The sequence below is a fragment of the Aethalodelphis obliquidens genome, unplaced genomic scaffold, assembly GCF_003676395.1.
Source record: "Aethalodelphis obliquidens isolate GAN/ISIS:26980383/991018 unplaced genomic scaffold, ASM367639v1 scaffold13, whole genome shotgun sequence".
Classification (NCBI taxonomy): domain Eukaryota; kingdom Metazoa; phylum Chordata; class Mammalia; order Artiodactyla; family Delphinidae; genus Aethalodelphis; species Aethalodelphis obliquidens.
In genome coordinates this window covers 2,607,329-2,619,789 of record NW_020837957.1, presented here as the reverse complement: position 1 = coordinate 2,619,789, position 12,461 = coordinate 2,607,329, and the positions used below count along the sequence as shown (strand labels likewise).

The 12,461-nt window shown below is 44.3% G+C and overlaps 1 protein-coding gene across 3 annotated transcripts in view; it reads left to right on the top strand.

The window, feature by feature from the left end:
- The first annotated feature begins 449 nt into the window (after window positions 1–449).
- The window catches only part of JAK1 (Janus kinase 1), a 139,545-nt gene continuing 127,533 nt past the window's right edge, over window positions 450–12,461 (top strand). For 2 of the 3 annotated variants that reach the window (XM_027113981.1, XM_027113982.1), the window contains exon 1: window positions 462–653. The gene's annotated coding sequence lies outside the window, so the exon portion shown is untranslated. Of the gene's footprint in view, window positions 654–12,461 lie in introns of all 3 variants that reach the window. The other variant, XM_027113980.1, reaches the window with a different exon arrangement.

Below are 12,461 nucleotides of genomic sequence, written 5' to 3'. Positions count from 1 at the left end.
TAATTTCTTAAGTTCCTATTACTCTCATGCTTCACAAGCTCATCTCTTGCTCGGTGGCAAAAAGGGGCAGAGGACTGTGAGAAATGCATCGCTGTGCACAAAGATATGGTGAAGGGCACTCCAAATTCGAGACGGGTAAACCTATGGCCAAATCCTGACAATTTCACTTTCTGCGCTCGCAGATCTCTCATTCTTGCATTGCTGTTTCTAGAATACGTGCTGAAAAGAAGCGAGTGAGGGCTGGGGGAGTGAGAGAAGCCGCATGGGGGCGGGGCGCGAAGGCTAGAGGCGCTGGGTCCTGAGCGGAGGCGGTGCCGCCGCCTCCGCCTTCACCGCGGTCCCCGCCCCCCTTTCCGGGGGCAGCCGCGCGTGACATCACGGGGAGGCGGGACCGGCCGCGCGGTGGTAGGCGGGGCCAGCCGCGGGGCGAGGCGGGAGGCGGTTAGCGCAGGCCGCGGCGGCCGTGGAGTAGCAAGCAGCCGCAGACTGCCGAGTCCAGCGCCCCAGCCCTGGTAGCCCACCCTGCGTCCCCTCCTCAGACCCCGGTGCGTGTACGCTGGGGCTCTGGGGGGCTGGCCGCTTAGGGAGCGGGCCGCCCGACCCTGACCCGCGCAGTGACCCGGAGCCCCCCGGCCCAGGCACACACGGAAGTGGTGAGTGTCACCGACTGGAGGTAGAGAAGCCTGCGGCGCCCGGAGGCTAGGGGCGGGGAGCCGGGCGCTGGCGGGAGACGCGGCCGCCGCTCTGGGGCCTCGCGCGTCGCGCACCCGGGGCCGCTCCTCGAGCGTGGCTCTGGACCTGGGGGCCGGGGCGGGGTGGGGGCGAGCGGGCAAGGCGGGGGATTTCCAGCTGAGCGGAGACGGCCGGTGCCGGGAGGTCGGGGGCCGGGGGCCCCAGGCCCGAAGGGGAAAGGTTAAGGCTCGCTGCCCCCTCCCCCAGAGCGCACACCAAGTTTTCATCAACAAGCCTGGGACGCGCTGACATCCTGTTTATACCACCCTGAGATACAGGCGCGGGCTTGAGGTTTGACGTCCCTCGCTGTTGCACCGAGAACTTGACCGCCAGCCCTCTGACAGAATTGCCGGGGAGCGGAAGGAGGATTTTTCAGGCCTCAGGACGGATGCTGAGCGTCTTAGCCATTTGACTTCTTTGCCATCTCAGCGAGGGAAAGTTTCTGGGATTTGGGGCCCAGTTTGGGGCAGGGGGGCGTCTGGGGACTCAGGAGACGCCCCCTTTCCTTTTAGGTTCTGTTGGGACACTGGCCCCAGGTAGCGGGCGGAAAGTCTGAAAGACGCTCACTGGGCGAGATGGCCAGGGAAGAGGAACAGTGAGAGCGAGCCACTCGGGGAATTGCGAGCCCTGCTGTAAAGGGACTAGTAACCGAAACTGGGGCTGGTCTCTGGCTCCATGTGTAACTCCTCAGACCCCATCCGCACGCCGTCGCCAAGCATCAGAGGGAGACGTCGCTTTAGCAGGACTAGTAAACACCCCTCTCAGGTCACTCCCCTAGGTTCCAGGGATGTGGGCGCCTTGGATGTGTTTACCGAGGAACTTCTCTAGGGGACTAGATAAAGGGTATGATTATTGCCAGGTGTTTGTGCACATTTTTTTGTTTTTTTGATTGTATATTCTTTGCGAATTCTTGTGTGTCCATGGGAAAGAGGATCCCATCCTCCGTGCCACTTCTCTTAATACGTGGCTGTGAGCTGTCTTATGCCCCTGGTTGGATACATGCTGTTGACTTCTTTTTTTTTTTAAGAGTGCAGGGCTTTTTTCTCAGTGGCAGGAGTTTACAGCTGTATAAAATTGTTATTACTTTTTTGGGGGGAGGAAAGCATTAAAAACCTGACATAGTTAAGTGATGAGTATAATGCAGAAACAACTAGATGTGATCATGGAGTGTTTGATTGTTGGCTATTTTTTTTTTTTCAGAAAAAAGATTTGAGTTATGGGCATTTACACAGTGGAAAAAATTTTTAAGATGAACATTTTATATTGATTACATTTTTGTTCCTCTCTTTCCGAAACTCCATTTTTGTTGTTTCTGCCTTTGCTTTGGGTGACTGATGTTTTTCAAGACCAGGCAGTCGTTTTTATTGAAGGATCAATGTGTTCTTTTGTACTTTGTGGTGAAGGTTAATGGAGGCTACAAGGGTACCAGACACTTTGGGTATAATATGCATTGTAATATGGAGAAAATGTCTCCTATGTATAGATCCAGATCACATTTAAAGACGCAGGTACCTGCGTGATTGTGGACATTATGAATAGGAATAGTCACAACCTCTTTAACTTTGCATGTCATATTAACTAAGCACTTACACCGTATCTTAGTTTCTCTAAATAGCTACAAAAATGTATTTTTTTAATACTAGGATTGCAGTGTGACACTCCATGTTGAATAAAGCCAGTTTAGTTTCCCTATTCCACAGTATACTAATTGCTTATTATTATTGGGAAGTGATGATAGAGGGTGAATAAACTATACATACATAGACAAAATAATTCAAACATTTCCCGAAATATAACTACATTTCAGTTTGTTGTAATTTAGTCAGTCTTAATAGCAATTTGGCTGATGTTCTATATGTACTTGTAATTATCTTTCTGATCAATTGGTATCTACCTTTTACAGATGTAAGTTGTTAAGGGGAATTAGCTTGCAAAATGTTCTCAATTCAAGCGTTTGCTAAAAAGCTGGTAGAAAGTAAGGAATTTTGAGGGCAAAGTTGCTTTTGCAGGAAGAGACTCATTAAATGGCATGAAGAAATTTAAGCTGAGTGCTTTTAAATGGGATAGTGAGGTCTGCCAGTTTAGATTCTGGGTTCACAAACACTAGTGGTTTCAATTGCAGACCACAGATTCTAATAATGTTTTGAAGTTATCACTCAGTTTCTTCTGAGTAGCTGGAAGTAACACATATATTTGGACAGAAACCCAGCTGGAGCAGGTATTGAGAATGTATAGGTTTATACCCATTTTAATAGAGTGGACACTAAGGTACAACTGCATTAATAAGGTTTATTAACAAAGACCAAGGTCTGTTTTCCGACTCCTCTGTTAAGTGTTTCCTCCCCCCACACACATTATTTTATATATCTTTATTATGTATATACTTATGTTCTAATGAGGTCATATGCTTTTAGAAGATTTATCATCTGAGATGTGAGTATTTATTTACAAGGAAGTTTTTCTTGTTCATTTCCACATTTAAAAAAATTGTTTTAAGTGGATAGGGAGTTGATTAATTACTGAATCTTGCTAAGCAAGCAGCTTCTGATGGTCTGACTTATGGTGGTACAGTGTTCTGTGGAGCCTTATCGTAGAATAAAGATGCCAGAAAGAACCTCGCAGATTCTTTTAGACCAGTGTTCCTCAGCTGGGTGTGATTGTGCACCCAAGGAGATATTTGAGGTTTATGGAGACATTTTTGATTGTTAGAACTGTGGGGGCGGGGTGGGGTTGAGAGGAGGCAGTGTTACTGGCATCCAGTGGGTAGAGGCCAAGGATGCTGCTCAACAGCCTACGATGCACGGTGCAGCCGCCTACAGCAAAGAATTATTTGGCTCAAAATATCAATAGTGCTGGTCTTGAGAAATTCTGTTTTGGAATGCCAGGTGGGTAACGAGAAGATCCTGGCTTCTGTCATGGCAAGCTGCTTCACTTCAGGCCCCTATTTTCTTCATCTGTAAAATGAAAATAAAAATATCCATCTTGGCAATCTCACGAAGCTGTTGGGAAAAACTAGGTAAATGATGGAAACTGAAGTGCTATGCAAATTATAACTATAACTATTGTGAAGACTTTTTTTTTTATTGAAGTATAGTTGATCTACAGTGCTGTGCCAGTCTCTGCTGTGCAGCAAAGTGACTCAGTGATACACATAGAGACATGCTTTTTTACATTCTTTCCCATTATGGTTTATCACAGGATATTGAATATAGTTCCCTGTGCTATACAGTAGGACCTTGTTGTTTATCCATGCTATATATAGTAGTTTACATCTGCTAATTCTAAACTCCCAGTCCTTCCCTCCCCCCTCCCCCTCGGCAACCACAAGTCTGTTGTCAGTAAGACACGATTTTTTAAAACCAAATGAATTGTTATATATACTGGTCGTTGAGGAGGAAAGGGGTTGAGGCAGTATGTTGAATGCCAAGATTGGATGGTTTGATGTTACTGAATTCTTTGTTATTCATTTTTTTGGGTAGAGGAATTATTTAATGTAGTTATGTAATTATTAGAACATAAATTTTTTAACTGTATTTTTTTTTTTTTTTGCGTTACGTGGGCCTCTCACTGTTGTGGCCTCTCGCGTTGCGGAGCACAGGCTCCGGATGCACAGGCTCAGCAGCCACGGCTCATGGGCCCAGCCGCTCCGCGGCATGTGGGATCCTCCCGGACCGGGGCACGAACCCGTGTCCCCTGCATCGGCAGGCGGACTCTCAACCACTGCGCCACCAGGGAAGCCCAACTGTATTTTTTTAAACATAAAGATTATTTTCTCACTATAATGAGGGAAAACTCATAAAAAAATTAGAACATAGAGGAAAGTAGAAAGCACAGGAGAAGAGTCATCCCTGGTCTACTCCCTTTTCCATTTAAGGACAATAACGTTCTTAGCAATTTCTTTTCTGTTAGAGTCATTTATATTGGAAGAAGAGTTAACGATGAAAAAAGCGGCAGTAGTGACCAAGGAAGGTGCTGTTTGTTTCTATGCCCTTCATTTTCTCTTTTCTAATAAATATGATGTACGGGCAGTTACATTATAGGAAACATTAGAGGAATTGGTTCACTATTTTTATACTTTGTGGGCTAACCTCCAAGCCGTGTTCTTGTTTGGCATGTTGTTTCCTCTCTGCTTCTTGCTCTCCCCTGAATTCAGCTAGGTGTGCCACTATTGCTTCCTGTCCTGAAACCCTATGGTAACATGGGCTTTTAAACAGCTGCCATGTTGAAATGACCGGGTTTCTGGGGCAGGAAACTACTTCCTGTGAGTATTCTTCCTCTGAAGTGCACCAGCTTTTTTGGCAGTTTGAGGCAACAAGAAAGCATAAAACTTTAAGTTCATTTCTGTGGTATATTTACTTCTGAGGTTTTATGATCTGTGATTCTTAACAGCTGGCAGCGGGCACACATTTTTCCTTGGTGCTCTATGAGTAAACTGCCGATCCTGAGGCAAGACCTGCTTTAGAAGCAAAACGAAAGTTTCTTTAAGTCTACTCTAGGCAGAAGACAGAGCTGGTCTTTGTTCAGATATTTTTAATCTGTGGTAACTGAATTTACTTACCAGTAATATTCACACAGCATTTTGTTCATCCATTTATTCATTCAGTAAATACTTTTTGAGCTCCTGCTATGAGTCTCAGGGAGTGAATAAACAGAACAAGACAGGCAAAAATCCTGCTTTTATAGAGTTTACAGTCTAGTGGAAGACCCTTGAGCCTGTTCAGAGTTTCTCAGTTGCAGGTTATACACGGCAGCCACTGTGACTAGAGCAGGGTACTGAGAGGCAGCAGAAGGAGGTAGGGCTGGACGTTCAGGATGGGGCCAGACTGTGAAGACTGCACAAGTCCGTGAACAGTGTGAGGTCAGGGACTGTGACCTGTGTTGAACGAATGAACCGGGAAGATGGGAAGCCATTCACAGTTTTTGAGCTCAAGAATAACATCATTAAAAAATGCAACAGCTGTGAAGCACTGACAGTTCTATAAAGGGTCAGCTTCATTTGACCATTGTGCAACTCTTCATCCTCCCCATCACAGAAAACATTCCTTACTTATCCACCACTTATCAACTGTTAGAAGGCTACTAGGAAATAGAAAATGCTTAGAGCCAAAATAGATGTCATGAAGTCTGTATATGCTTTCCTTATAGTAGAGTAAAACTTATTTTTGGTTTGCTTTTAATTTATAAAGGATTTGTAGACAATCTACCTAACTGGTTTTCAAGTCAATAGGAGATTAAATACAAAAAACACAAGAGATGGGAATTGTTAAGAGGATGAATACAGGAAGGAACATTCTCTGAGGCAGGCAGTGTTAATTTTTATATTGGAAGTGAATGAGGAGAGGTTTATGAAAAGCAGAGCCATAACTCAAAAAGTGAAGCACCTTGGGTGGGGCCATTTAGTGGAGGGGCGAATGCCATCGTAAACACCTTAGCGTATTGAAGGTGTCACTTTCACAGTACAGTACAGTAATTGGTGTTGATAATGACCAGTCCATTAAGAAGAGAAGAGGTCAAGTTGTGGAGCATAATGGAAATGAGGCCATATAGTTCTGGACTCTAGCAGAAAAGGGCAGCCTGAGGGCTTGGGAGGTGTGCAAGTGGTGGGCAGAGGTGGGGGTGGAGTAAGAAGCTGCAGTCAGGATTGCTACAGGACAGGCTTGAAGAAGAGGTTTTCTTCAGTGTTAAAACCCAGTGAGGAATCTTTGCTTCACAGAAGGAGCTTTCATTCTTCAGGGTAAGTGATTGGAGAGATCTGCAAGAGGAGGCTGCCTCTGCAAAACTTAAAAAGGGGAGCTGTGGCTATCTGCGGAGAAGGGGGTAACAGCTGGAACCCACCAGTTGGGGTGGTGCGGGGGACTAAATCAGGTCAACTAAATTACGCCTCTAGATGGTACACAGACTGATTTACTGTAGATTAGTCTTGTTTTTCATAATCTGTGTTTTTGGAAGCTCTGGAGCTGGACTGTTGGTTTGATCCTAGCTGTAAGAACGTGGGCAAGTTATGCCTGTTTCCTTATGCATAAAATGAAGATAAGATAGTACCTACCTCTAAAATTGTTTTGAGGATTGAGTGACTACACCTAAATACACCTAACGGTTTTGGAATGGTGCCAGGTACATGTTGTGAGCTAAACATTTGTTAGCACATGCGCTCTCTTTTTTTTCCTCCTTCTGATTGGTGAGTATGCTTTGTGTTAAAGAGCTCAGATTATATTCAGAATGCCTTAAGATGGTAGGGAAGTGTGACCCACTAAATGCAAAACAAAGAGTAGCTGATACATTCTATATTACAAAGGCTTCAGTTAGAAATGGATAAGTCAAAAACATTTAGGCACCTAAAGAAGGCAGTTTCTCAAATCTAAAAGAGATATAGACCGCACCAGGGTGGTAGGTAAGTTATTTTTAAGAAAAAATGAGAAACAAAGTGTTTTTAATTTTACTTTAAATGCCATCCAAGGTATATAATTTGGTAGGAATGTACTAGACTTCCCGGGAAAGTCAGTACTCTGTTGCTCTCCCTGATTCAGTTTACTTAGCGAGTGGTGAGCTGTTGGCAGAAAGGCACAGGCATACCTGTTTGTAAAATGGTGTCTTTAGAGTTGTGTGGAAATTTAAAATCTTATAAATCAGATAATATGCTATGGAGTTTTGCTGTTTAATAAATTATAAAAGTGTAAGAGAACTCTTAAATATATGTTGTTTCCCCTGAATGCTGTTTTATTAGTTCCTTTTTCCATGTATGTGTTGCATTTTCCTAAAACAAGATTTACCCCAAATATAAAATTGTACAAAAAGCTGGTCCTTCCTCCTAATCATATTTTGAATATATCTGTAGTTCTTTCTTAGTAATGTTTATGTTGCATTTATTCATATTCTCAAGAACAGTAGTTGTCATGTTGTTGGAAAAGAGCTCTTGATGATAGTCTCATCCCATGTGCTTTGATACCAAAGATGTTAGCTGTCTCTTTTCCTTGTCTTTCTATTTGAGAAGGAAAATGACAGTAGAACTCCCTAATTTTTATTGGGTGGGGGGGTGCAGTAGGTAGGGAAGTCCAGCTCAAATAGTGAACAGGCTGACCTGTAGGTATTTAAAAGAATAAATTTAGGTCTATTAATTTCAGGTACATTAATTCAGACAAGTTCGAATGTATAAAGTGGGAATAGATAAGAACAATTTGTAATTAATGCAACTCTTGTTTTTAATGGTGTTTTAAAGGGCTTAAGGGTATTAGAACTGACAACAGTTCATTCAGTTAAGCACAATTATATCTGCAGGCTTATTTGCACAGTTAATTAAGCTCAACTGTAGCAAGGCTGTAAATTATAGCAATTTTTTTCAATTAGTAGAATTTAAAATAATCTTTTATGTTATGGTGAGAGAAAAGACAGAAGAAAAATATCAGGGAGAAAACAATCTACCAAATGTATATTTTCCGAGTGAAAAATCTTGTTATTAAACTAGTTGAATTGATCACACACAGGGAGGCAGACAGATGTGACTCATACAGTAAAGAAGTGCACTGGATGTTTGGATGTTTTGCCAGGTACACCTGCAAACCCATTTTAGGGCTAGTTCACAAAGTACAGACTTAAAAAAGGAAGATGCTTAATGCCTAAATTTAATATTCTGAACGATTTTGTTCCAGTAAAGCCATCTGTAAAACTTTAGGCAGGTCTGCTAATCACTGTATATCAGTTACCTAATTGGGAAAATCATTTGATGTTTGGTGGTATCTCCAAAACACCCCATCTCAGTTGGTCAGGAGTAGGAAGGGGAGGTCAGAGGAAGCCAGACTGGCCTGAACGTAAATTGTAAGCCTACTTGATGTGGATTTGTGAAGTAGGCCACTTGGGATGCACAAACTGGCTGAGACAAAAACGCTCTCAGGTTTTCATGTTCATTCCATTATGTAACAATTATCTGTAGATTGCATATTATGTGAGAACAAGACGGTCCTGATTTCTGCCCTCAGAAGGTTCCTTGCTACTGGAAGACACAATAACTCAACAATTATTCAACTGTTTGTTTTAATTATGCTGAGTACCTGGAGAGATGTCTTAGTTTGGTATAAAGCAGAGGTGGGGGGCAGTAAGAAGAGGGTGTCTTTGTGACACATTTTTTTTTTACATTGGAGTCTGAAGGGTGAAGGAGTTAGCCAGGCTAAGAGAGTGAGGAGCCTGTTAGCGCAGGCTCACAGCGTGCGCAAAGGATCTGAGGTGGAACCAACACTGCAGCTGGAGCAGAGAGGACCGAGAGGCAGGCTGGTGAGGTCAGACTTGAGTCACTGTATGAAAAACAGAAGGATCCCCCCACCCCTACCACACCGGGAGCACCTCTGCCCCCTCTGCTGCCAAATGCCTTGAAAGCCTTACTTCCTCCCACTCACTCATTCTTTAACCCTTTGCAACCTGACTGCCACCTCCACACAGTCAGGTTGAGACTTATTCTTTGAGGTCACCAGTGACTTTTTGCTGTCATACTTAGACCTTTTTTCTGTGCTTGTTAGCTAAAGCATTTGATGCTGCTAAACACCCCCTTCCTGAAAGATGTCCCATACCCCACTGCTGTCTGGCTTCTGAGACACAATACTTCTCTCCTTTCTGTCTGTGTCTTTGCTCTCTTCTCTTTGGTGTCTTCTCTTCCTCTCCTCTCTCGCCGCCCCCAGTACAGACTTTCCTAAAGGTTCTGAGAACGGCAGATCTTATTTATTCCTAGAACTGTGCAGATGACCTGCTTTCACCTGTGCTCCAGTTGTCCCTTTTATTCATATTTCTTCTTCTGCACTCCCTACCTCCCCAAATACCAGCTGAGCAGCTTTAGGCACTGGCCAAGGCACTGGGGACACAGTGGGGAACAAGAGGCAGGGCCCTGTTCTTAAGGGGCCAACATTCTAAGATGTTAAACTTGGCGATAAATAGGTGCTGTTACGTGCGATAAAGAAAATTAAGTATGGTAATTGGTAGAGAATGCTTAGGTGGGTGGGAGAGGGGCTACCTCTGAGGAGATGACATTTGGGCTCAGACCTGAATGATGGATGATGAGCAGGAGCCAGCTCATGCCATGACCTGGAGGAAGAGTACCAGGCAGGGAGTAGCAGGTGCCGAGGCCCCACAGTGGGATGATCTTTCCATTTCATCTGGGCTCCCTTACCTGCATGTCTTGTTGACACCTCCCATTTAACTGCTCCAGAATTAATATCATCTCTTTTTCTGACCCAGCCAACCCAGTGGATGATTTCTCTGTTCCTCTTAGTACTATCTCTGTTCACCACCATCAGAACCAGTGGTCAGAAAACTTTTCCTGTAGAGAGGAAGACAGTAAATATTTTCGGCTTTGAGGATCATGCCACTCTGTGACAACTCCACAGTTCTGCCACTGCAGAACTAAAGCAGACATTGACAACGTGTAAACCAACAAGTGTAGCTGTGTTCCAGGAGAACTTTATGTACGGACGTTGACATTCGAGTTTCCACTTGTCACAAAATATTATTTTTTCCCCAACCACTTAAAAATGTAAAAATTTGTATAGCTTCCTGGCTGTACAAAACATGCAAGAGGCCAGATTTGGCACGTGGGCCCAAGTTTGCTGACCCCTGCCTTAGGTCATCTTGGTTTCTCGCCCTGCTGCGCCCCTCCCGCACCCCCTCCGTCCCCCAGTCCAGCAGTCTGCCAGGCCCTCTCAGTGCTCCCTCCCAGCGTGTGGCTTTTTTGTCTTCTCGCCATTCCCTGCCTCTGACCTAGCTTTTCTTTACCTGGGGGATCACAGTCATCTCCAGCCTAGGCTCCCTGCTTCCAGCCTTTCCCTCCAGTCTGTCCTCCATACAGACATTGGATAATCTTCCTGCAGCTTGACTCAGGTCACAGAATTTCCCTGACCGCAGCCTTTGGAAGCCCCACAGAAAACAGTCCAAATTCCACCTTACTGTAGTATTCCAGGCTCCTTGTCATAAGATTTCAACTTTTCAGCTTATTCTCCCATTTCTCTCCTTCTGTGCCAAAGTAGATTGTTCACTATTTTGCATTTGTGCCTCAGACATTCCTCATATTTTTCTGCCTCCTCCTCCTCCACGGACTTTGCCCGTGCCTCATGCTCTATCTGTTACAATTCTGTAGCTTTCAAGTCCCCTTCAAATGTCCCTGTTCTCTCCGCCCCAGCCCCCAACAAGAGGCATGTGTATACTTAGTGCTTCAGTGGTGTGTGATCCTCTTTTCTAGGGCATTGTCTTCTGCCTTGTGCTTCAATTCCTTTGTAGACTTCCCTCCACTGTGCAGTCCCAAGGTTCTTGAGGACAGGGACTTATTCATTGTAATATCCCCTTTCACAGAAGATACATGGGTTATTATTGAGTAAATGCTAAATCCTCTGTATACAATTTGTAGAGGTTCAAAGTGAGAACTTTTTTTTTTTTTTCGGTACGCGGGCCTCTCACTGTTGTGGCCTCTCCCGTTGCGGAGCACAGTCTCCTGACGCGCAGGCCCAGCAGCCATGGCTCACGGGCCCAGCCACTCCGCGGCATGTGGGATCCTCCCGGACCGGGGCACAAACCTGTGTCCCCTGCATCAGCAGGCGGACTCTCAACCACTGCGCCACCAGGGAAGCCCCGGGAACATTTTTACTAGAAGGAGTTTGGCCAAATTAAATCCTTGATTCTTATATAAAGTAGTACAGTTTTGTGAATGATCACCAAGTATTTTGGAAGACTATGGTGGTATTTTTCGTCCTGTCAGTGGCTTAAATAAATAAGTTTAGGCAAATTTTTGATGTTCCTCTTCAGGAATTTATATGTTTCCTTTTATAAAAAAGAAAAAGAGAAAGACTGTTCTGTAAATCATAATGTTTCCTTGCCTGAAAACTCGAGGCCAAGTTATTTGCTTATTTTAGGTTGCTATTCATTTTTCTTACAGTGATCTCCCTGCCTCAGTCTCCCACCAGATCACTTTTCACATGTATTAAGTCCTCCTTTTAATGAATGGTTCTGTTTTGTAAGTCTTATATATTTATATGAGTAGCCCCAACTTATATTTTGGTGAGAAATAGAAATTTAAATAATAAATAGTAGGCCCTTGATTTACCCAACCTGAGGTGACACCAAGATGGTAAATATCTTGAAAGGAGCAGGCAAAAAAAGTCTCTGAGGCAATATGGGAATCATGATGTGGGTTTGGTGGAAAATGAGAAAAGCACTTTCTCAATCTTCTGGTGAACTTGTGCTTGGGGTAGCTTTCAGGTTTGTGGGATGTGTAGCACATCTTGTCCAATGGGAAGGAGAGGGAGCAAGAGGATGAGACTCAAGATTAGGCAGCTTTCCTCTAATAAGAGTTTGATAGTGTCTGGTCTTACATATAGGTCTTTAATCCATTTTGAGTTTATTTTTGTGTATGGTGTTAGGGAGTGTTCTAATTTCATACTTTTACATGTACCTATCCAGTTTTCCCAGCACCACTTATTGAAGATGCTGTCTTTTCTCCACTGTATATTCTTGCCTCCTTTATCAAAGATAAGGTGACCAGGGCTTCCCTGGTGGCACAGTGGTTGAGAGTCCACCTGCCGATGAAGGGGACACGGGTTTGTGCCCCAGTCTGGGAAGATCCCACATGCCGTGGAGTGGCTGGGCCTGTAAGCCATGGCCGCTGAGCCTGCGCTTCCGGAGCCTGTGCTCTGCAACAGGAGAGGCCACAACAGTGAGAGGCCCTCGTACTGCAAAAAAAAAAAAAAAAAAAAAAAAAA